Source organism: Macaca nemestrina, chromosome 14, assembly GCF_043159975.1.
Source record: "Macaca nemestrina isolate mMacNem1 chromosome 14, mMacNem.hap1, whole genome shotgun sequence".
NCBI lineage: Eukaryota > Metazoa > Chordata > Mammalia > Primates > Cercopithecidae > Macaca > Macaca nemestrina.
Window position 1 is genome coordinate 13935197 of NC_092138.1, and position 21647 is coordinate 13956843.

Genomic DNA, 21647 nt, shown 5'->3' on the forward strand with positions numbered 1-21647 from the left:
AGAAGAGCACACAGCTGGGTTGCAGAACACAGAGGACAACATGAAATGCTTAGGAAGAAAATTAGCCCAGATAAAAAGAGAAAAGTGAGCTGGGACACACCTAACATTCCACACTTGACAACTTTACCAAATTACGGGCAAAAAATAATTTACATATCTACTTTTTTGTCCACAATTGAGTTAATTACCTACAGATATTTGTGATGAGTTCTACAGGTTTCTTTAGGCTGCTTTGTTAAATCCATATAAATGCTATTGTACTTATGATGGTGTTTTACCCAGCATAAGTAAATTGAAACTATTGTAAGTCAAAAATGTACTTGATACACTCAACCTACTGAACACCATAGCTTAGCCTAGCCTATCTCAAACAAGCTCAGAACACTTACATTAGCCTACAGTTGGGCAAAATCATCTGGAAACACAGAATACTGTAGATTGTTGGTGATTTACAGTGGTGATCATGTGTCTGGCTGGGGGCTGTGGCTCATTGCCACCGCCTGCCATCACATGATAGTATCATACTACATATTGCTAGTCCAAGAAAAGATCAAAAATCAAAATATGAAGCACTATTTCTATTGAATGCATATTCAGTATGTAAAGTCAATTGTAAAGCCAATATTCACACAGAGAGAATAGCTCAGCACAGAGACAGACTCCATTTGTTTGGGGGAAAATAAGAGGAGAGAATAAGAGTCTCTGCCTCGTAATCGAAAGAATTCTCCTAGATCCTAACCAAGACCACCAAGGTGGTACCTCTAGGAGCCTGCAAGAACCACAGCATTACTGGGCTTGGAGTGCCCCATTAAACAAATATGGCTACAGTGACCAAAGACTTAGATCACAACCTACACATTCCCTTAAATATCTGGAAAGCCTTCCCAAAAAAGAATGGGTACTAACAAGCCCAGACTGCAAAATTTACAATAAGTACCTAACTCATCAATGCCCAGACACCAACAAATATTCACAAGCATCAAGACCATTGAGGAAAGCATGGCCTTACCAAATGAACTAAATAAGGCATAAGCGACCAATTCCAGAGAGACAGAGATCTGATACCTTTCAGATAGAAAATTCAAAATAGCTGTTTTGAGGAAGCTCAATTAAATCTAAGATGACACAGAGAAGGGAGTCAGAATTCTACCAGATAAACTTAACAAAGAGATTAAAATAATTTAAAACAAATGGAAATTCTGGAGTTAAGAAATGCAATTGACATACTAAAAAATGCATCAGTGTCTCTAAACAGAAGAATTTATCAAGCAGAAGAATTAGTGAGTCTGAAGACAGGCTATTTGAAAATACACAGTCAGAGGAGACACAAGAATAAGGCATGCCTACAAGATCTAAAAAATAGCCTCAATAGCCTCCTTGAGTAGGAGGTAGAGAGAGAGATCTGGGTAGAAGTTTTATTGAAAGAGATAATAACAGAGAACTTCCTAAACCTAGAGAAAGATATGAATATTCAAGTATAAGGAGGTGATAGAACACCAAGTATGTTTAATCCAAATAAGACCGCCTCAAGACATTTAATACTTCCAAATGTCAAAGATAAAGAAGGATCCTAAAAGTGGCAAGAGAAAAGAAACAAATAACATACAAAGGAGCTCAAATATGTCTGGCAGCAGCCTTCTCTGTGGAAACTTTACAGGCCAAGAGATAGTGGCATGACATATGTAAAGTGCTGAAGGGAAAAAACATGATCCTAAAATAGTATATTCAGCAAAACAATCCTTCAAACATGAAGGAGATATGAAGATCTTCCCAGACGAACAAAAACTGAGGGATTTCATCAACACCAGACTTGTCCTGCAAGAAATGCTAAAGGAAGTTCTTCAGTCTTAAAGAAAAGGATGTTAATGACTAAGAAGAAATCATCTGAAAGTACAAAACTCACTGGTAATAATAAGCACACAGAAAAACACAGACTATTATAACACTATAATTGTGGTATGTAAACTACCTTAAGTAGAAAGACTGAAGTTAACGTGTAGAGTTTTTATTAGTTTTCTCTTTGCTTGTTTGTTTATATAACCAGTGTTAAGTTGTCATCAGTTTAAAATAACAGGCTACAAGTATTTGCAAGTCTCATGGTAACCTCGAATCAAAACACACACACAAGATACACAAAGATTAAAAAAAAAAAAAAAGAAATTTAAACATACCACCTGAGAAAATCACTTTTACTAAAACAAAGAAAGGAAGGAAGCAAGGGAGGAAAGGAGGAAGGGAGGAAGGAGGAAGGGAGGGAGGGAGGAAAAGTGGGAGGGAGAAAAAAACAACCAGAATATAAATAACAAAATGGCAACAGTAAGTCCTTACATATCAATAATTACATTGAATGTAAATGAACTAAATTCTCCAATCAAAAACGTAGAGTGGCTAAATGGATAAAAAATACCAAGACTCAACAATCTGTTGCCTACAAAAAACACACTTTACCTATAAAGATACACACAGACTAAAAATAATGGGATGAAAAAGATATTCTACGAGATGAAAAAGATACTCTATGTAAATGGAAACCAAAAATGAGCAGGAGTAGCTACTCTGTTTTTTTTTTTTTTTTTTTTGAAACGGAGTCTCGCTCTGTCACCCAGACTGGAGTGCAGTGGCGCGATCTCGGCTCACTGCAACCTCCGCCTCCCGGGTTCACGCCATTCTTCTGCCTCAGCCTCCCAAGTAGCTGGGACTACAGGTGCCCGCCTCCACGCCCAGCTAATTCTTTGTGTTCTTAGTTGAGACGGGGTTTCGCCATGTTGGCCAGGATGGCCTCGATCTCCTGACCTTGTGATCTGCCCCCCTCGGCCTCCCAAAGTGAGGAGTAGCTATTCTTACACCTAACAAAATAGATTTCAAGACAAAATCTGCAAGAAGAAACTAAGAAGGTCATTATTTAATGCCAAAGAGGTCAATTCAGTAAGAGGCTATAACAATCATAAATATATATGCACCCAACACTGGAGCACCCAGATATATAAACCGAATATTATTAGAGCTAAAGAGAGAGACAGACTCCTACACAATAACAGCTGGAGACTTCAACACTCCACTTGCAGCACTGGACAGATCATCCAAACAGAAAATTAACAAAGAAACATCAGGCTTAAGCTGCATTTAATGTGACTAAATGGAGCTAATACATATCTATTGAACATTTTATCCAATGGCTGCAGAATACATATTTTCAGCACATGGATCATTCTCAAGGATAGACCATACATTAGGCCATAAAATAAGTCTTTAAAATTTCAAAAAAAAAATTGAAATCATATCAAGTATCTTATCTGACCACAATAAAACTAGAAATCAATAATAAGAGGAACTTTGGAAAACATATAAACACATGGAAATTAAATACTATGCTCCTCAACGACCAGTGGGTCAATTAAGAAATTAAGAAGGAAATTGAAAATGTTCTTGAAACAAATGAATAGGGAAACATATCAAAATCCATGGGATGTAGTAAACGCAGTACTAAGAGGAAAGTTTATACTAATAAGCACCTATATCAAAGAAGTAAAAAAGAAACTTAAAATAAACAACCTAACAATGTATCTTTAAAAACTAAAAAGCAAGAGCAAATCAAATCCAAAATTAGAAGAAAAGAAATAATAAAGATCAGAATAGAAATAAATGAAGTTGAAACTAAAACAAATACAAAAGATCAATGAAACAAAAAGTTGGTTTTTTGAAAAGATAAACAAAACCAACAAACCTTTAGCCAAACTAAGAAAAAAAGAGAAGAGCCAAATAAATAAAATCAGAGATGAAAAAGGAGACATTACAACCAATACTGCAGAAATTCAAAGGATCATTAGAGAATATTATGAGAAAACGTATGCCAGTAAGTTGGAAAACCTACATAGAAGAAATCGATAAATTCCTAGACACATACAACCTACCAAGATTGAACTATGAAGAAAACCAAAACCTGAACAGAGCTATAACAAGTAAAGATTTAAAACAATCAAGCAGAATTTAAAACAATATAAGCCATAATAAAAAAGTCTTTCAGCAAAGAAAAGCCCAGGACTCAATGACTTCATTGCTGAATTTTACCAAACATTTAAAAAACTAATACCAATTCTACTCAATCTATCCTAAAAAATAGAGGAGAGAGGAATATTTCTAAACTATTCTATGAGGCCAGTATTACCCTAGACAATGACACATCAAAAAAAGAAAGCTACAAGTCGATATCCCGGATGAACATTCATGAAAAAACCCTCAACAGTATTACCAAACTGAATTCACGAACATATTAAAAAAATCATTCATCATGATCATGTGGGATTTATCCCAGGGATGCAAGGATGATTCCACATATGCAAATTAATAAATGTGATACATTGTATCAACAGAATGAAAGACAAAAACCATATGATCATTTCAATTGATGCTGAGAAAGCATTTGATAAAATCCAACATCCCTTCATGATAAAATCCCTCAAAACACTGGGTATAGAAGTAACACACCTTAACAAAATAAAAGCCATACACAACAAACCCATAGCTTTATTGTACTGGATGGGAAAAACTGAAAGCCTTTCCTCTGAGGTCTGGAGCAAGACAAGGATGCCCACTTTCACCACTGTTAATTCTACATAGTACTGGAGGTCTTAGCCGGAGCAATCAGACAAGAGAAAGAAATAAAGGTGATCCAAAATGGAAAGGAAGAAGTCAAATTACCTTTGTTTGCAGGTGATATAAATCTTATATTTGGAAAAACCTAAAGACTTCACCAAAAAAATATTAGAACTGATAAACAAAGTAAAGTTGCAGGGTACAAAATCAAATATAAAAATCAGTAGCACTTCTATATGTCAACAGTGAACAATCTGGAAATCAAGAAATAACCTTATTTACACCAGGTACAAATAAAATACCTAGGAGTAAACTTAATCAAATAAATAAAAGATCTCTACAATGAAAACTAGAAAACATTGATGAAAGAAGCTGAAGAGGACCAAAAAATGGAAAGATAGTCTCTGTTCGTGGATCAGAAGAATCAATATTGTTAAAATGTTCATACTACCTAAAGCAATCTACAGATTCAATGCAATCCCTATCAAAAATACCAATCACATTCTTCACAGAAATGGAAAAAAAATCATAAAATGTATATGGTACCATAAAAGACCTGTAATACCCAAAGCTATCCCCAGCAAAAAGAATAAAACTGAAAGAATCACATTACCTGACTTCAAAGTATACTACAAAGCTACGGTAACCAAAACAGCATGATACTACATAAAAACAGACACATAGACTCATGGAACAGAATAGAGAACCTAGAAACAAATCCATACTTCTACAGTGAACTCAATTTCAACAAAGGTGGCAAGAACGTTAGAGAAAGGACAGCCTCTTCAATAAATGATGCTGGGAAAACCGGATATCCACAGGCAGAAGGAGGACCTCTATCTAGGCTTCCATCTCTCCATATACGAAAATTAAAATGGATTAAAGACTTAAATCTAAGACATGAAACTATGAAACTACTAAAAGAAAACATTGGGGAAACTCTTCAGGACATCAGACTGGGCAAAGATTTATTGAATAATACCCACAAGCACAGGCAACCAAACCAAAAATTGACAAATGAGATTACATCAAGTTAAAAAGCTTCTGCACAACAATGGAAAGAGTCAACAATGTGAAGAGATAACCTACAGAATGGAAGAAAATATTTGAAGACTATTCATTTGACTAGGGATTAATAACCAGACTATCCATTTGACAAGGTAATAATAACCAGGAGCTCAAACAACTCTATAGAAAAAAAATCTAATAATCCAATTAAAAATGAGCAAAAGATCTGAATAGACTTTTCTTTAAAGAAGACATAAAATGGTAAAGTGTTTATGAAAAGGTGCTCAACAACATTGATCATCAGAGAAATGCAAATCAAAACCATAATGAGATATCATCTCACTCCAGTTAAATGGCTTTTATCCAAGACAGGCAATAACACATGCTGGAGAGGATGTGGAGTAAAGGGAACCCCCATATGCTGTTGGTGAGAATGTAAATTAGTACAATCACTATGGAAGACGGCCTGGAGGTTCCTCAAAAAAACTGAAAATAGAGCTGCAATCTGATCCAGCAATCCCACTGCTAGTTATATACCCAAAAGAAAGTAAATCAGTATATCAAAGGGATATCTGCATTCTCATGTTTATTACAGCACTTATGTTTGTTATAGTCACAATAGCCAAGATTTGGAAGCAACCTAAGTGTCCATCAACAGATGAATGGGTAATGAAAATGTGGTACATATACACAATGGAGTACTATTCAGCCATAAAAAAGAATGAGATCCTGTTCATTTGCAATGACATGGATGGATCTAGAGGTCATTATGTTAAGAGAAATAAGCCAGGCACAGAAAGACAAACTTATTTGTGGGAGCTAAAATAATTAAAACAATTGAAGTCATGGAGGTGGAGAGTAGAAAGATGTTTACCAGAGGCTGGGAAGGGTAGTGGGCAGGGAGAGGGGAACCAGTGGGTATGGTTAATTGGTATGAAAATATAGGTAGATAAAATGACACTATCTAGTACTTGATAGCACAACAGGATGACTACAGTCAACAATAATTTATTGTACCTTTAAAAATAACTAAGAGAGTATAATTGGATTGTTTGTAACACAAAGAAGGAATACATGCTTGAGGTAATGAATACCCCCATTTACCCTTATGTGATTATAATGCATTATATGCCTGTACCCAAATATCTCATGTACTCCATAAACATATATGCCTACTATGCACCCACAAAAATTAAAAAGAGACTATGAATGAAAAGCAGGAACACATGGGTTGTATTGCTGTGAACAGAAAAAGTCATGTTTTGTATGATGCTGACAAGTCATGAGTCACTGGGTACACGCAGGAAGATAATAAGTTTCTGGAGGCAAGAAAACACTTGGGGAGAGAAAACTGCTTCTGCTTTAGCCTGGCTAATTAGTTTGCTAGAAGGGCAGGCACATGATCCCGCCCAGGAGTCCAACAGCTGTGCATGTCTCACTCTACCTTCTGAGCAAGCGGTAATGACCACAAGGCTGGCTGACATCAGGGACTGGTCAAGAAAACAAGTTCTGGGGCCTCTGGGACCAGCACTCCATTGTCTTCATTCCCCAAAGCTCATGTCTGGCATGCACAGCACAGCTCGAAACTAAGTTAAGCTCTGGAGAAGGCCCCGACGTTGAAATTGTGGGAAGAATTTGGATTGTCCTGCAGAAAACAATGGATGAACAAAGGGTACAATAGGAGTCTAATATCTCTGTCTATAAGTTTACATATTTGTAAAAAATATTTATTATTATTATTATTATTATTTAATCATCTCCCCCTATAACATGTTTGTGGTTGCTTGGTTGGTTTGGGTTTGGTTTTTACTTCATTGGACCTAACAAACGATATGTTATATTCACATCAATAACAGTGAATATGACAAATGGGTAGGGAAGACAGACAAGCAGAATGTGAAAGAGTCCTGCCCTCCCCTCAAGCCTGCCCACTCTGCCCCTCACCACCACTGAGACTCACAGCTGCAAACCAAGCAGCACGGAACCATTCCGAAGGAGCATATGTACCCAATGGAGTCAGACTCTAGCAGTCATACACATTTAATTGTATGCATTTAAGAGAGGCTTGACGTGGTCTGAAGAGAGGAGCTCTGGAGATGTGAGAAAACCTCCTGGGGATCCCTGAGAGAGGGATATGGAGGAAGCTCAGAGTTTGAAAGAGGGGCAAGAGCGAAGGAGGCTTTCCAAAGCTTGGAGAGGCTGGAATAAACTCCTCATCACCACAACACATTAGAAAGCCAGGGGGACCAAGGAGAAGAGACTAATGAGGACATGGTCAGAGTTAGTCAGGAATTGAGAAAATGAACTGCTTCGAGTGGAGGGCTCCCCAAGAAGAGCCAGAAACAGTGTCATCATGATGTTTGAGAATTTTTTTAAAATAATTTCATTTTTATCTTCAGCCTACTTCAGTCTAACAAGAATATTTTTTTAAACAACAGAAATTTATTCTCTCATAATTCTGGAGGCCAGAATTTTTTTTTAACAGTTTTCTGTTTGAGAATTTCTTCACAGTTAAAATTAAGAGTTGGCAGAATGCAACATGGTATCCTACTATATCCTGGAGCAGAAAAAGAACATTAATGGAAAAACTGGTGAAATCCAAATAAAGTCTGGCATTTAGTTAATAGTAAGGTGCCAATGTTAGTTTCTTAGTTTGGACACATGTACTAAGGTAATAAGATGTTAACATTGGAAGAAGCTGGGTAAAAGATATTAGGGACTCTATACTACACTTGCAACTTTTCTGTAAATCTAAAATTATTCCAAAATTAAGTTTTTTAAAAATTAATCTTTGGCATTTTTAATGGTTAAACACCAAAGTTATCTGATAAACATTCCAAGAAAAATTTATTCATAGCCTCTTAAGTCTTACTTTCAACAAGTCAACGGGTTCTGAAATATTTGTGCTGGCATACAAAACCAGTCATCTTATTATAAAAATTCAAATACTTTTCTTGTAAACTTCTCACCTCTACTACTAAGACTAAAATTCTAGCATCCTGTGGTAGACTGCAAAAATGGCCATAATTCTTCACCCCTCCCTATATCCACACCCTTTGCAATGTGACTTAGAAATTATAGAGATTGGTTGCACAAGGATGTGAATGTGCTTAACACTAATGGATTGTACACTTAGAAATGGTTAGGGTGGTACTTTTTTTTTTTTTTTTTTTTTTTTTTTTTTTTTTTTTTTTTGAGACAGAGTCTCACTCTGTTATCCAGGGTGAAGTGCAGTGGCGCAATCTCGACTTACTGCAACCTCCACCTCCTGAGTTCAAGCAATTCTCCTGCCTTAGCCTCCCAGAGTGGTACATTTTATGTTATGTACATTTTATGACCAGTTTAGAAAGAAAATAAGGCTTACTGATACATACATACTCTCTGTTCAGCACTCTCACCCTTTCTCACCCAAACTCAACTTCACAACAGGAAGATTTTGCCCTGAATTCTCAGAAGAAATTTCTGCTGATACCAGCTTCTGGTTTAAAATAGAAATAAAAAAGGAATACATAAAAGTTTCCTCTACCACTGTATACACTAACTTGATCTCAAGAAATTAAAGTTGTTCTGGAAGCATCCCCCTCATTTATTTCACCACTCTCAGGAAACCATGCCCCGACAGAAACGTCTTTACTACAAACTCCTAGATAATGTCTTTTCTCTCTCCTCTTTTGCACAACCACCTCCTTTAAATCTCACCAGTGATCTCATGGTGAAAAGCCAAAAATCGTATTGAATTCTAAAAGACTGATTAAATGCAGCCTTTACTAAAGCTCAAATAAAAGTATGTTTGTACAGCCCGCCAACACTCCAGCTCCCTGTAGTGGAGTGTGTCATGGAGTCACATTTCCAGAAACACCGACTTTTTAAAAAAAAAGAAAGCAAATTTTGAAAAAGCACTAAAATCTTCATGAGTTTTTAAACTCAAAGGCTAAAGGATTCACAGGTTCCAGGGATATATACACACATATACATAGATACATACACATATATATGTGTATACAGATGCACATATATATACATACACGTGTGTATATGTGTGTTTACATATATGTATAAAGACTAAAGGTCCTAGGAGGAAGAGAGTAAATTCTTCTTCTTTTTTTTTTTTTTGAGACAGTGTCTCGCTCTGTCGCCCAGGCTGGAGTGCAGTGGTGTGATCGCAGCTCACTGCAAGCTCCGCCTCCCAGGTTCACACCATTCTCCTGCCTCAGCCTCCTGAGTAGCTGGGACTACAGGCATCCGCCACCAAGCCCAGCTAATTTTTTGTAGTTTTAGTAGAGATGGGGTTTCACTGTGTTAGCCAGGATGTTCTCGATCTCCTGACCTCAGGCAGCAAAACATCTTTAAAATCTGTTCTCTCCATTTTTGTCTTGTCTTCCCCATAAATGGCAGTTCTCAAATCCCAAACAAAAACTTCTTGGATATTCCCAAGCAGCATTTCATCTCCAACTCTGTCCATTTCCAGATATGTTCTTTTTTCTTTTTCCAATAGTTGGGGTTTTTGTTTGTATGTTTCCTTTTACCTTTTCCAATATGAATCTTACAGTCTTACCTGTTGCTTCTGCCCTTTCTGCTCAGATTGTAAAATAAGGCCCAGGAGGAAAAGAGAGGCAGAGGAAATTGTCCAAGGGTCAAAGCTCCAGTTTTCTTTTTTGAGGAAATGGAGGCCGCGCTTTTAACTTGAGTCCCTATATGACCTGGCTAAAAGGTTTGATTCTAAGAAAGTAGACACATAGAGGAAAATGGATAGACAATTTAAGTTTCACAGTTCGTGTGAAATAATTTTAGATAAGATTTACATTTAAACTGTACCAATTCTATTTCCCAGAAAGTGTAGTTGTTAAGATAAAAGCCCAAATGAGCGTAATTAAAGGTGTTTTCAATGGAGCGGAGCTTGACATTTCTCATCCCACACAGAAGAAAATGAATAGTGGTGCTGTCACCATTTAAAAACAACGATTTCTGGTACTTGTTCAATCAGATTCTCACCTTCTGATTGCAACAACACACCACCTCCTTTCTGCACCCAAGGTGGCAGAAAGACCTCTTTCCCTGACACACCCAAAGGGGCAAGACCTGCACTTTACCTTCTAGAGAAGAGGCCAGCTGTTTTACAATACTTTGTAGGAAATAATGGCTACAAAAACTTTTTTTATTTCATTTGAAATGGCAGTTGATCTCATTTTATACATTAAAATAACGCCTCAGGAGATGATGTCTGCCACCTATCCCACTCTTCAAACCACATTTTTAGCCTCTTCCTGTATACTCCAGTTATTGAGAGCAACTAATGCTCCCCTAAACCAGAGTACACCAACCTGTGTCCCACCAAATGGATTGAAGCCTCAAAAACTATTGAGCCACCTCCCCCTCAATGGCCTGGGCTGCCTCCAACTTTCAACAGCTGTCCACTTATCCCAGGGTACCTCATAAATCCTACCTTTTTCTCAAGCACCATCACTTTCCAAAAGTTGATAAGCACTGTGCTTTACATACTGTTTTTGGGCTCAGCTGCCCCTTCTGTCTGGAAAACCTTTTTTTTTTTTTTTTTTTTTTTTTGAGACGGAGTCTCGCTCTGTCGCCCAGACTGGAGTGCAGTGGCGCGATCTCGGCTCACTGCAAGCTCCGCCTCCCGGGTTCACGCCATTCTCCTGCCTCAGCCTCCGGAGTAGCTGGGACTACAGGCGCCCGCCACCACGCCCGGCTAATTTCTTTTTGTATTTTTAGTAGAGACGGGGTTTCACCATGTTAGCCAGGATGGTCTCGATCTCCTGACCTCGTGATCCGCCCGCCTCGGCCTCCCAAAGTGCTGGGATTACAGGCTTGAGCCACCGCGCCCGGCCTGGAAAACCTTTTTATCTCTGTAATTTATACCCATCTGATTTCCTCCTCTAGGAACTCTTCCCTAATTTGACCTAACCAACTATCTGGTACGTCTCCTCTATGCTCTGAAATACCCCCTACCTCCTACGCCTAGATTCCACATACATGTGTAGTATTAACTGTAGCCCTAAAAAGTAATTCCCCTACTGGATATTGTTTTGAGGACAAAGTCGTCATAACTGTTGCTACTCTACTCTTAAATGAAGTGAGGCCGAGTTTTTCAATAAGCCTCTGTTGACCATCTTCTCCATCTAGGGCAAGGCTCTATACTTCAAGGCGCCACTCAGGTCTCACCTTGCTGACAGCCTTTCTGCTTGATCTCAGCTCCAGTGAGAGCCAAGCTGTGGTGCATTGTGCATGCTCCATCATGGCACTGCATGCACTGTGTTCTAGTTTGATGTGCCCATCTTTCCTTCTCATTAAACTGCAGCCTCGTTGGCACCAGCACTATGTCTTGTTTATAGCTGAATATCCAACACTTAGCAGTGCCTGGAATAGAGATGCCTCTGAATGAACACTCTCTTTCCCAAGATCAACCATAATTCTACATAAATCACCAGGAAGTGAAGACATGTCAACGTTTTGCTGCTTTTATAAACCCTTAAAACAAATTTCTCACTCCATGCTCTAAACCAGTGGTTCTCAATCATACAGTGCATCAGTGTCAACTGCAGAGCTTGTTTAAACAGGTTGCTGGGCCCCATGCCCAGAGATTCTGATTTATTGATCTGAGGTGGGGTCCAGGAATTTGCCTTTCTAACAAGCTTCCAGATGATCCCAATGCTGCAAGTCCAAGAATTACATTTTGAGTAGCCCTGCACATAGCAAGCCATAGAATAATGCAAACAGATCTCTGCTGTGTCTTATCAAATGCATACATCTGATACTGGACTGAATGAATAATCTCAAAGAGAAACTTACCATATAGTGATTACATATTCTAGTTCAGAAGGAAAATACTCTCATTGTTTTCCACCTAGTATGCTTATCAGTTTTTGTTGCTGTTGTTTTTATCACATGGTCCAAAGGGAATTAACAATCAACTGGCACCTACTATGAAAAAGAGCTGGGTACAGAGTTGAAGAATGCAACCCTGAGGTCAGACTCCCTGCTACCAAATCCTGGCTCAACTTAATCTCTGTGCTCCAGCCTTCTCTTCTGTAAATTGGGACTCATGATAACCTTCCCTTACATGGTTGCTGTGAAGCTTCAATAAGTTTATACAATGTCTGGCACATAGTGCTAAAAAAGAATTAGCTTTCAGCATCACTCATACTTTTAAACATTACTGTTTTTATGCACACTATCTAATTTAATCTTCACCACAACTCTATAAACAGCTTGCCTATGGTCATACAATTAAAAAGAGCTAAAAATGGTATAGAAATCAAGGTTTTGATTCCAAAATTCATGGAATTGTTTTCTAACTCATTCATATGTGTGAGAGCTTCTTAAAAGGCAGCTTTTTGGGTCCCATCTGACTGCCCAGATTCTAATCCTAGTATATGGGGGATGCAGAAGTCGGCATTTTAAACTGGCAAAAGGAATTCTACATCTGATGCTGGTGGTCTAGGGATCTTTTCCATACACTGCCTGCCTTGCAAGATGAATGTTAGAATTAGCGAGAACAAGTGCAGGACAGGGCTTTAGAAACTAAATACTGAAAAAATGTCTATTATTGTGATGGAATTAAATTGTTTTTCCTCAAATGTTAGAGCTATAGAAAAATAACGAAGAAATCACGTTAGAAAACAGTTGTATGGGTGGACGCAGAGGCTCACACCTGTAATTCCAGTACTTTGGGAGGCCGAGGCAGGTGGATCACTTGAGGTCAAGAGTTCGAGATCAGCCTGGCCAACATGGTGAAACCCTGTCTCTACTAAAAATACAAAAAATTAGCAGGGAGTGGTGGCAGGCACCTGTAATCCCAGCTACCTGGGTGGCTGAGGCAGGAGAATCACTTGAACCCGGGAGGTGGAGGTTGCAGTGAGCCGAGATTGTACCACTGCCCTCCAGCCTGAGCAACAAGAGGAAGACTCCATTTCAAGAAAAAAAAAAAAAAAAAAGAATAAGTTGAATTAGTCTGTTCTTACACTGCTATAAAGAATTGCCAGAGACTGGGTAATTTATAAAGGGAAGAGGTTTAATTGACCCAGTTCTGCATGGCTAGGGAGGCCTTAGGAAACTTACAATCATGGCGGAAGGGGAAGCAAACACATCCTTCTTCACATGGCAGCAGGAGAGAGAAGTGCTGAGCAAAGGTGAGGGAAAGCCCCTTATAAAATCATCAGGTCTTGTGAAAACTCACTCACTATCATGAGAACAACATGAGGATAATCGCCCCCATGATTCTATTACCTCCCACTGGGTCCCTCCCACAACACACGGGGATTATGGGAACTACAATTCAAGATGAGATTTGGGTGGGGACACAGCCAAGCCATATCAACAGTGGAGAAGTAAAAGCTATTGCTCTAATTTGACCAGATAAATGAAAACTAAAATTCTCTGGAATCAAATGATTTAACAAAGATTAAGAACTGAGTTTCTAGAGTAAGACAGACTTAAATGTCATCCCCAATTCTGTTTCTTATTACTTTGTGATATCGGGCAACTTATTTTACCTCTCTGAGCCTCAGTTTGCTTATTTGTAAAACAATATACCGACCTCAGAGGATTGTAGTTAACACTAAGTGAAATAATGCATATAAAGTACCTAACCCTGGGTCTGGAACAGAATAGATTCTCAATGAGCTGTGCCTTTGTTATTCCTATAAACACCAATAGCCAGTTAACAGGAGTTGCACAGGAAAGGGAGGATGTTGTATTTGAAATTAGAACAGCTTTATCCACTGATATTAAAAGGTAAAGAAAGTGAACGGTATTTTAAAATGTAACCCTCCTTAGGAATGTTAAGTGTTTACCATTATCCCTCGCATGTGTGTAAATCTCTGCAGCACCACGTCTCTATAAGACCTGAGAAACATGATGAATGTGTGCCCTAAGAGGCTCTTCGCAAAAGAGCTCTTCATGGTCCCCAGAGTCTAAAGCAGAAATGGACATTGGCACTTGCTCATCAACTGCAGAGAAATGAGAAACCTTCTGAGAAAGTGTTTTCACTCACTGCGGCTTTCTCCTCAGTAAATAGCCCCTTCCCACAACCATTACAAACCCATACATTCTAAAATGCCTCATAAATCACTAGGAAGATCCTGACTCCAGTGTCTCCTTTCTATGGACACAGAGAAATAACAGGAATGAAAGAACCTTTAAACAAGGGTGCTCACTTGCCCCTGTTTGGTTAACACTGTCCATAAGCAAATTCTGAATCCAGGATTCGTGTATGTGTGTTTCTTTGGAAAACAGAAATGCAGAAGTTAAAATTAATTCTGAATGCTTAAAAAGCATGAGTTGAAACTGCCTAAACATTATATGCTTCTGGCATGTCACGAAAGTGATCTGGCATGACATAATTCTTAGAAAGCACTCCAAAGCAGACAGAACAGAAATGCACTACTTGGAAAGAAGACAAAGAATTGTATTGTGAGATCAGCTCTTCTGTCAAGTGAGGAGTAGGTGGGGCGTTCATTGCGTACAAAGGATTCAGTTAGCCCTAATATTCTAGAATTCTAAGATTATTTATTCATATATATTTATATATATGTGTACATAGATACACATGTACATATATAAATATAACTTGGTTCCAGGTGTATGATAGAATGGTGTGATGCTACTTTAAATACACCAGAATTACTATTTTTTTATTTTTATAATTTCTACTTTTATTTTAGATTCAGGGGGTATATGTGCAGGTCTGTTACCTGGGTATATTGTGTGATGCTGAGGTTTGGGATACAACTGATCCCGTCACCCAGGTACTGAGCATAGCACCTGATACTTTTTCACCCCTGCCTCCCTCCCTCTCTCCAGTGTCTATCGTTGCCATCTTTATGTCCATAAGTACCCATTGTTTAGTTCCCACTTATAAGTGAGAACATGAGCACACCAGAATTCTCTTTCCTTAGCATTAAGTTTATTCATAAACACCAACACCATTTCCTACCAAATGGAAAAAGGAAATTATTTAAAAATAAAACTACCTCCAAGAAGTATCAAAGTTTTGTTAGGTTAAAGGTTAGGCTAAAATCCTGAACATGCTGCCGTTGTGGAACTTGGAAAATGTTACCAGGTTTTTAAAATTACATTTAATATGTCACGCAATTTATACAGAGTCTTGCCTTGGAAACCAGCGGGGAATAGGTTCTAGGACCTACCCCCAATACCAAAAACGGATGCTCAAGTTCCTTACATAAAATGAGAAAGTACGCACATCCTCCCGTATACTTGAAATCATCTCTAGATTACTTATATACATAATACAGTGTAATGCTATGCGAATAGTTGTTATACTATATTGGTTTTTATTTATATTATTTTTATTTTTGCATTGTCAGCTCTCCCCACTGCCCCCCGGAATATTTTCCATCAGCTGTTGGTTAAGCCAGAGACGGAGACCCACCCATGTAGAGAGCCGATTGGTACTTATATTTTGTGTGTGGAATTTGTTGTGCTTTTTAAAAAAAAAAAAAAAAAAAAAAAAAAAAAAAAAAAAAGGAGATATCCTTCTTGTAAAACTACACAAAAAAAGTCCAAAATTGGAAGTGTAAACGGAACAAAAAGGGGAGGAGAGCTCGGAATCCGCCTTCCAAAAAGGCGCAGTGTTTACCCATAAATTTCAGGTTGTGGCAGCTTCCTAAACAAGCCCTTTCTTCTTCCTCCCAGCCCCCTAAACACAACCCCACCCTCCATCATCGTTCAATATATAAAAGTTTTTTTTGTTTTGTTTTGTTTTTGTTTTTTCTTAACCTATGAAAGGGAACTGGCACCGCTGTCCAGGCGCCCGACTCTTCCACTTGCTCCCGCGGAATTGCACTCAGGCCTGGCCTCTCGCAGATCGCGCTCCCTCGGCCACGAGCCCTGGGGGAAGGCGACACTTCTCCCTCCTTCTTCCCCTCCTCACTGTCCATAACATTAGAAGAAGAAAAAACAAAACCAAAGGGGGTGGGACGAGAAGCACAAGGGATCCCCTCGTGAACGGAGTCCCGGTAGCAGGTCTCTTTCTGAGCAGGGGTAAACATCCCTATGGAAAGCGCCAGCTCCGGGGGGTTTCCCACAGAAACCTGCACTCATTCCTAGGCAGAACAGGCAGCTGGACTTGGAAATGGCAGGAAAACAGAAGCTCTAACTAGGCAACTCAAGATGTCATCTTTTCCTGCGAACTGGAAACTGCACAGCACAATCCCAGTGGTTCCCACGGACAGTGGGACGCTCACAGAATGTCCTTCTCATCCTGCCTGGCTGACAGAGCCCCCTGCCTGGTGCCTGGCACGGGGGCGGGAGGAACTAAAGTGAGTATCACCAGTTTTCCAGTTCAAAGCGCCTCCCATTTAGGTTTACAGATTGTACCAGCCAAGAGACACTTTCAATTTGTCCTGTGCACTTTCTGTGCTCTGTGGTCAGCCTTAACGTCGAATCAACTGCCTGCCCGTCTCCCCACCTAGCTACATTCCGATGGGATGAGTGTGCAAAGAGGAGCTAGACAATAATTTTAATAGCTATTTTAATGTTTGTACTAACCCAAGAGAAATACAAAATAAACCTTTAATAGGGGGCGGGGGAGAGAGTTCATTCCCAAGGCTAATATTGTGCCAAAGTTCTGACCTGTACAGGTGCCTAAGCATTTGCTGCCAGAGGTACCTTCTGGGGGAAAAAAAAAAAATAGAAGAAAGAAGAAAGGAGGAGGAGGAGGAGAAACCTACAAAACAAATACAAATTAGCTGTAGTCTCTCTTAGAAGATAAGTGGCACAAAAATCTTCATTTTATATTTTGCCTATTTTCCCCTGAATCCTTCTATAACCCCAAACTTCTCAGCAAACCAAACATTTGAACAAGAATATGAGAATGAACGATCATTTCTTAATGTGGGAAGCTGGTTTTATGAAAATGCACAGAACATCCTTGCCCTGGGAGATGCTTGTGTCTGAAATGTTTAGTGAGCTAACTAGGTCTTTGGGCAGGCCTGACTTGGTGCAAATAAAATTTGAACTCCATGTATACACAGGCTTAAGAAGAGAATTTTAAAGAAAAAATGTACTATTGTGTTCCAGATGGATTTGGAACCTTCTTTACATTTCTGATTATCTAAACTTTGTTTTCTGGAATATGCCTGATACACGAATGGAGAAGGTTTGCAAGATTATTTCAAATGTTAGGACTGGAAGGGACCTGAGAAAATTATCCATTAAGCCAATATTCTCATCTTTGCAATCAGGGAACCAACACCCTGAGAGTTTGCTACTTGAACTAAATACATAATGTATAAACAACCCCTAAAGACAGGGAAAGCCTGGAAGCCACTCTTCAGGTCTAACTAGACAGCAGCAGCACAACCATGTAAAAATCGTGTCGGCAATCCTCCTTCCACATTGACAGGGAGGAGGCTGCCTGAGAGCCCTATGTCTAAATAAAGCATCACACTGCAGAGTCCTTCCCTGATCCTTCCTCTCTTCTTCTTGAATACTTGCCCTTCAGGCTTCTAACGAGGCCCTTCTAGGTGGGAGCAGAGGACTAAAGCACTAGGATGCTGTGGTTCAGGCAGTCTCATATGCACCATATACACAATGTCCACTTAACCCTCTTAACTTGGAAGAGGTAGGAAGCTTTGTTTGAGTGTTAATAATATATGTGGCACCAGTAATGAGAGGAGAACTGAGAATGGGTAATGAAGAGTAAACTCGAATCAAAGCAAAAGCAAGCTGTCTCTTCCTCTCTTGCAGGCATAAGCCTGCTCATGAGCAGCACTGTTCAGGACAGAAGGGGAAGCAGGAGACAGAGACCACAAAAGGGGAGGTTTCTCCAGTGGAGTTCTATTTATTTTTTTTTTTTACAAAGGTTAAAGGGTTTCTTCCGAAACAGAGGCCTAGAATTTAAATCTCTACACCAAAAAAGACATGACATTATCTGAAGATATTGCCTAATAACCTATTGTGCAATCAATATTCATCTAAAAGAGGAGTTTTCTCTCCAAAAGAACTAAGTACTTTTATTTTTATTTTTGAGACGGAGTCTAGCTCTGTCACCAGGATGGAGTGCAGTGGCACAATCTCATCTCACTGCAACCTCTGTCTCCCAGGTTCAAGCAATTCTCCTGCCTCAGCCTCCTGAGTAGCTGGGATTATAGTCATGCGCCACCACACTCAGCTAATTTTTATTTTTTTGGTAGAGACGAGCTTTCACCATGTTAGCCAGGATTATCTTGATCTCCTGACCTCGTGATCCACCCACCTGGGCCTCCCAAAGTGCTGGGATTACAGGCGTGAGCCACCCCGCCCAGCCAGAACTAAGTATTTTTAATGTAGATTATTTTGGTTTAGTTAATAAGAAGAATTAGAACTCATCAAAAAATGTTGGTTTCAACAGACTTTTTGTTCATCTCTACTAAGATTCTTTGTTCAGAAATTTGGATTCCTGTTGCACCAGGAAATCTTTGGTTTTTGAGAAGCAGAACAATATTTACCTGGTTTGAAGCTGTGAGTGAGGTTTCTTTTCCTCAAATAAGACCAATGTTTCTCAGCCTGTAACACCCTAAATCTCATAAAAACTTGCCACCAGACCCCTCCTCTATTCATCCTTTCTTTTCTCTCCTTCTGGGTGGACCTGGCTGCTGGTCCTAGTTGTTTTCCTAATGAAACCAGCTCTGTTAAGGCACAGCTTAAAGGAGTCTACTTTTGTAATTTGCACTATCTCAAACTAATTACTATACTTCATCTAGAAGTGTGATTTATTCATTCACTTTTTAAAGTCATTGACTATGCTGATGAGCAAAGTGGAAATTAGTAAAATTTCCCTGTACGTCACATCGGTTCTCTGTTAATCTATGTTTTGAGAAAATTAAGAATAATAAACTTATCTAAGCACCTCAAATGTTACATCCTAGGGCAGTTACAAAGCAGAGGGATTGATCAACCATATGAATCAAAGGCAAAGATTGTGAAAAGTTCACAATTAATAATGGTTTGTTTGAGCAGAAAATCTATCTCTTTTCGAGCATTAGAGTCATTAAATTGTGCATTTCTGATTTTGCTAATAAGAATTCAATTATATTTGAAATATAGATTAATTATCCTAAAAGCATTAATCAATTTGGCAAGGACACCTCAATAATGATGCAGTCTCTGTATTGCTTCCATATTCCATCATAGTATGATGCCATCTCTTTATTGCTTCCCCCATAACCGTAATCAAGTTATTGATACAAATGATTCTTCCCTTCAGTTAATTCGAATAGAACATTTCTCTAGTACTTTCAGTTGATAGGATGGTAAATAATTTTTAGACTGAAAGTTGAAGTGGATTGATTAGAAGCAATTTTTTCTGTTTTGCACAATAAAAAGATGAACTACATGGTTCGCCAAGCCAATTTGCAGAGCAACCTCTTCTCTCTAATTGCTGCCAGACTAATGTAGTAGAAGCTGAGTCCTAGGAAGTAGAAAAATCCATTTACCCAGCCATGACATTTAAGTAGCAAACACAAGTAGTGGATTTTTCCATTATCCTTCATTTCAACCCCACTACATTCCACCTGTGACCCTTATGTGCTGAGGGCAATGTGCTTTCATACAATTTGGTAACTCTAATAAGGGTCCACTTCAAAATGTTCGAGAGCAGGCTAAAAACATTTTTTAGAAAAGCATAATTAAGTTCATAACCAATCTCACTAATTTCTGATAATGTATTGAAAAGCCAAATTATTTGATAAGTGCTCTAACAAATGTACATCTTACCGGAGGAAAAAATGCCATGTTTTCTCTATCACAAATAGCTCCCTGTTCATCACCAGTAGTCCCAGCACAGTTCCTTTACTTTGTGTAAGACTTTCAACAGCAAAAAGCAGGCGAGTTTTCTGAAAACCACAGGGGCTCCATTGCTGTATGCCTTTCCCAAAAGAAACGGGAAAGCCTCTTTAAATAAAATCCACATTGAAATGTGTATCAAAGAAGAAAAAAAAACTCTGTACTTTCATTTTTTACAAATCTCCTAAGACATTTGAGTGTCAGCCAGAGTTTCCCCAGGTAAATTATCATCAAACTGAAATAGAGAAGCTCTCAGGGATGTGTCTTTTCTGTGATATGGTCACCATCCTTCCTACGGCAGTACTTGGAATGGAGTAGACGGCCCACAAATGTTTGCTGAATGCATCATTAGGGTAAGCCTGGTAAAAGTTAAAACCTTAAAAAATGCTTGTTTCTAAATAAAAACAGAGTGTTTATTTAGTAGGAATGGTGTAACATGCTACAGAGTATATAGTATATTATAGTTAAAACAGTAATCAAAGATGTAGAAAGTAAAATCCATTGTTAATCTTTTTTTTCTGTTTGTTTTTCAAAATAAGGAATGGGGGGGAGCAGGGGGTCTGGTAGTACTTGAAAGGAAAAAGACAGCATGACAGTTCCCACTAGGAGAAGTCAAATTTACCCCTCAGCAATGTGGCAGGGAATGGTTTTTTGTGTGTTGTTGTTTTTGTTTGTTTTTAGATAAGGTCTCACTCTCTTGTCCATCTGGAGTACAGTGATACAATGTCAGCTCACTGCAACCTTGGCCTCCCAGGTTCAGGTGATCCTCCCACCTCAGCCTCCAGAGTAGCTGGGACTACAGGCCTGTGCCATCACATCCAGCTAGCCTATGTATATTTTGTGGAGACAGGGTTTTGCCATATTGCCCAGGCTGGTGTCTAACCCCTGAACTCAAGTGATCCTCCGACTTTGACCTCCCAAAGTGCTAGGATTACAGGTGTGAGGCATCACGCTCAGCTGAAATGGTGCCTTTCAGGCTAAATAATTCCCTTTCCATCAAATTCATTTGCCTCATTCAAGTGTATTGAGACTGTACTCATGAAACCTGATGCCTATCATAATCCCAAAAAACAAAACCCTAAATATAAAGATTGAAATCCGGAAAGACAAATTCTGGGGACAGGATTATTGCATTTTCCGTTGTATGCAGGATAGTTGCTTCATGTTAGTTTCATCACATTAGGTGAAATTATTACTTTATGTGTTAGTCTGTTCTTGCATTGCAATAAAGAAATACCTGAGGC

General features: G+C 38.8%; 1 protein-coding gene across 2 annotated transcripts in view; it reads right to left on the minus strand.

Annotated features, from left to right (window-relative positions):
* Window positions 1–6823: 6823 nt before the first annotated feature.
* The window catches only part of LOC105498752 (RecQ mediated genome instability 1), a 138613-nt gene continuing 123789 nt past the window's right edge, over window positions 6824–21647 (minus strand). The window contains exon 6 of one of the 2 annotated variants that reach the window (XR_011612378.1): window positions 6824–7246. The gene's annotated coding sequence lies outside the window, so the exon portion shown is untranslated. Of the gene's footprint in view, window positions 7247–18888; window positions 20486–21647 lie in introns of those variants that run through there. The other variant, XR_011612376.1, reaches the window with a different exon arrangement.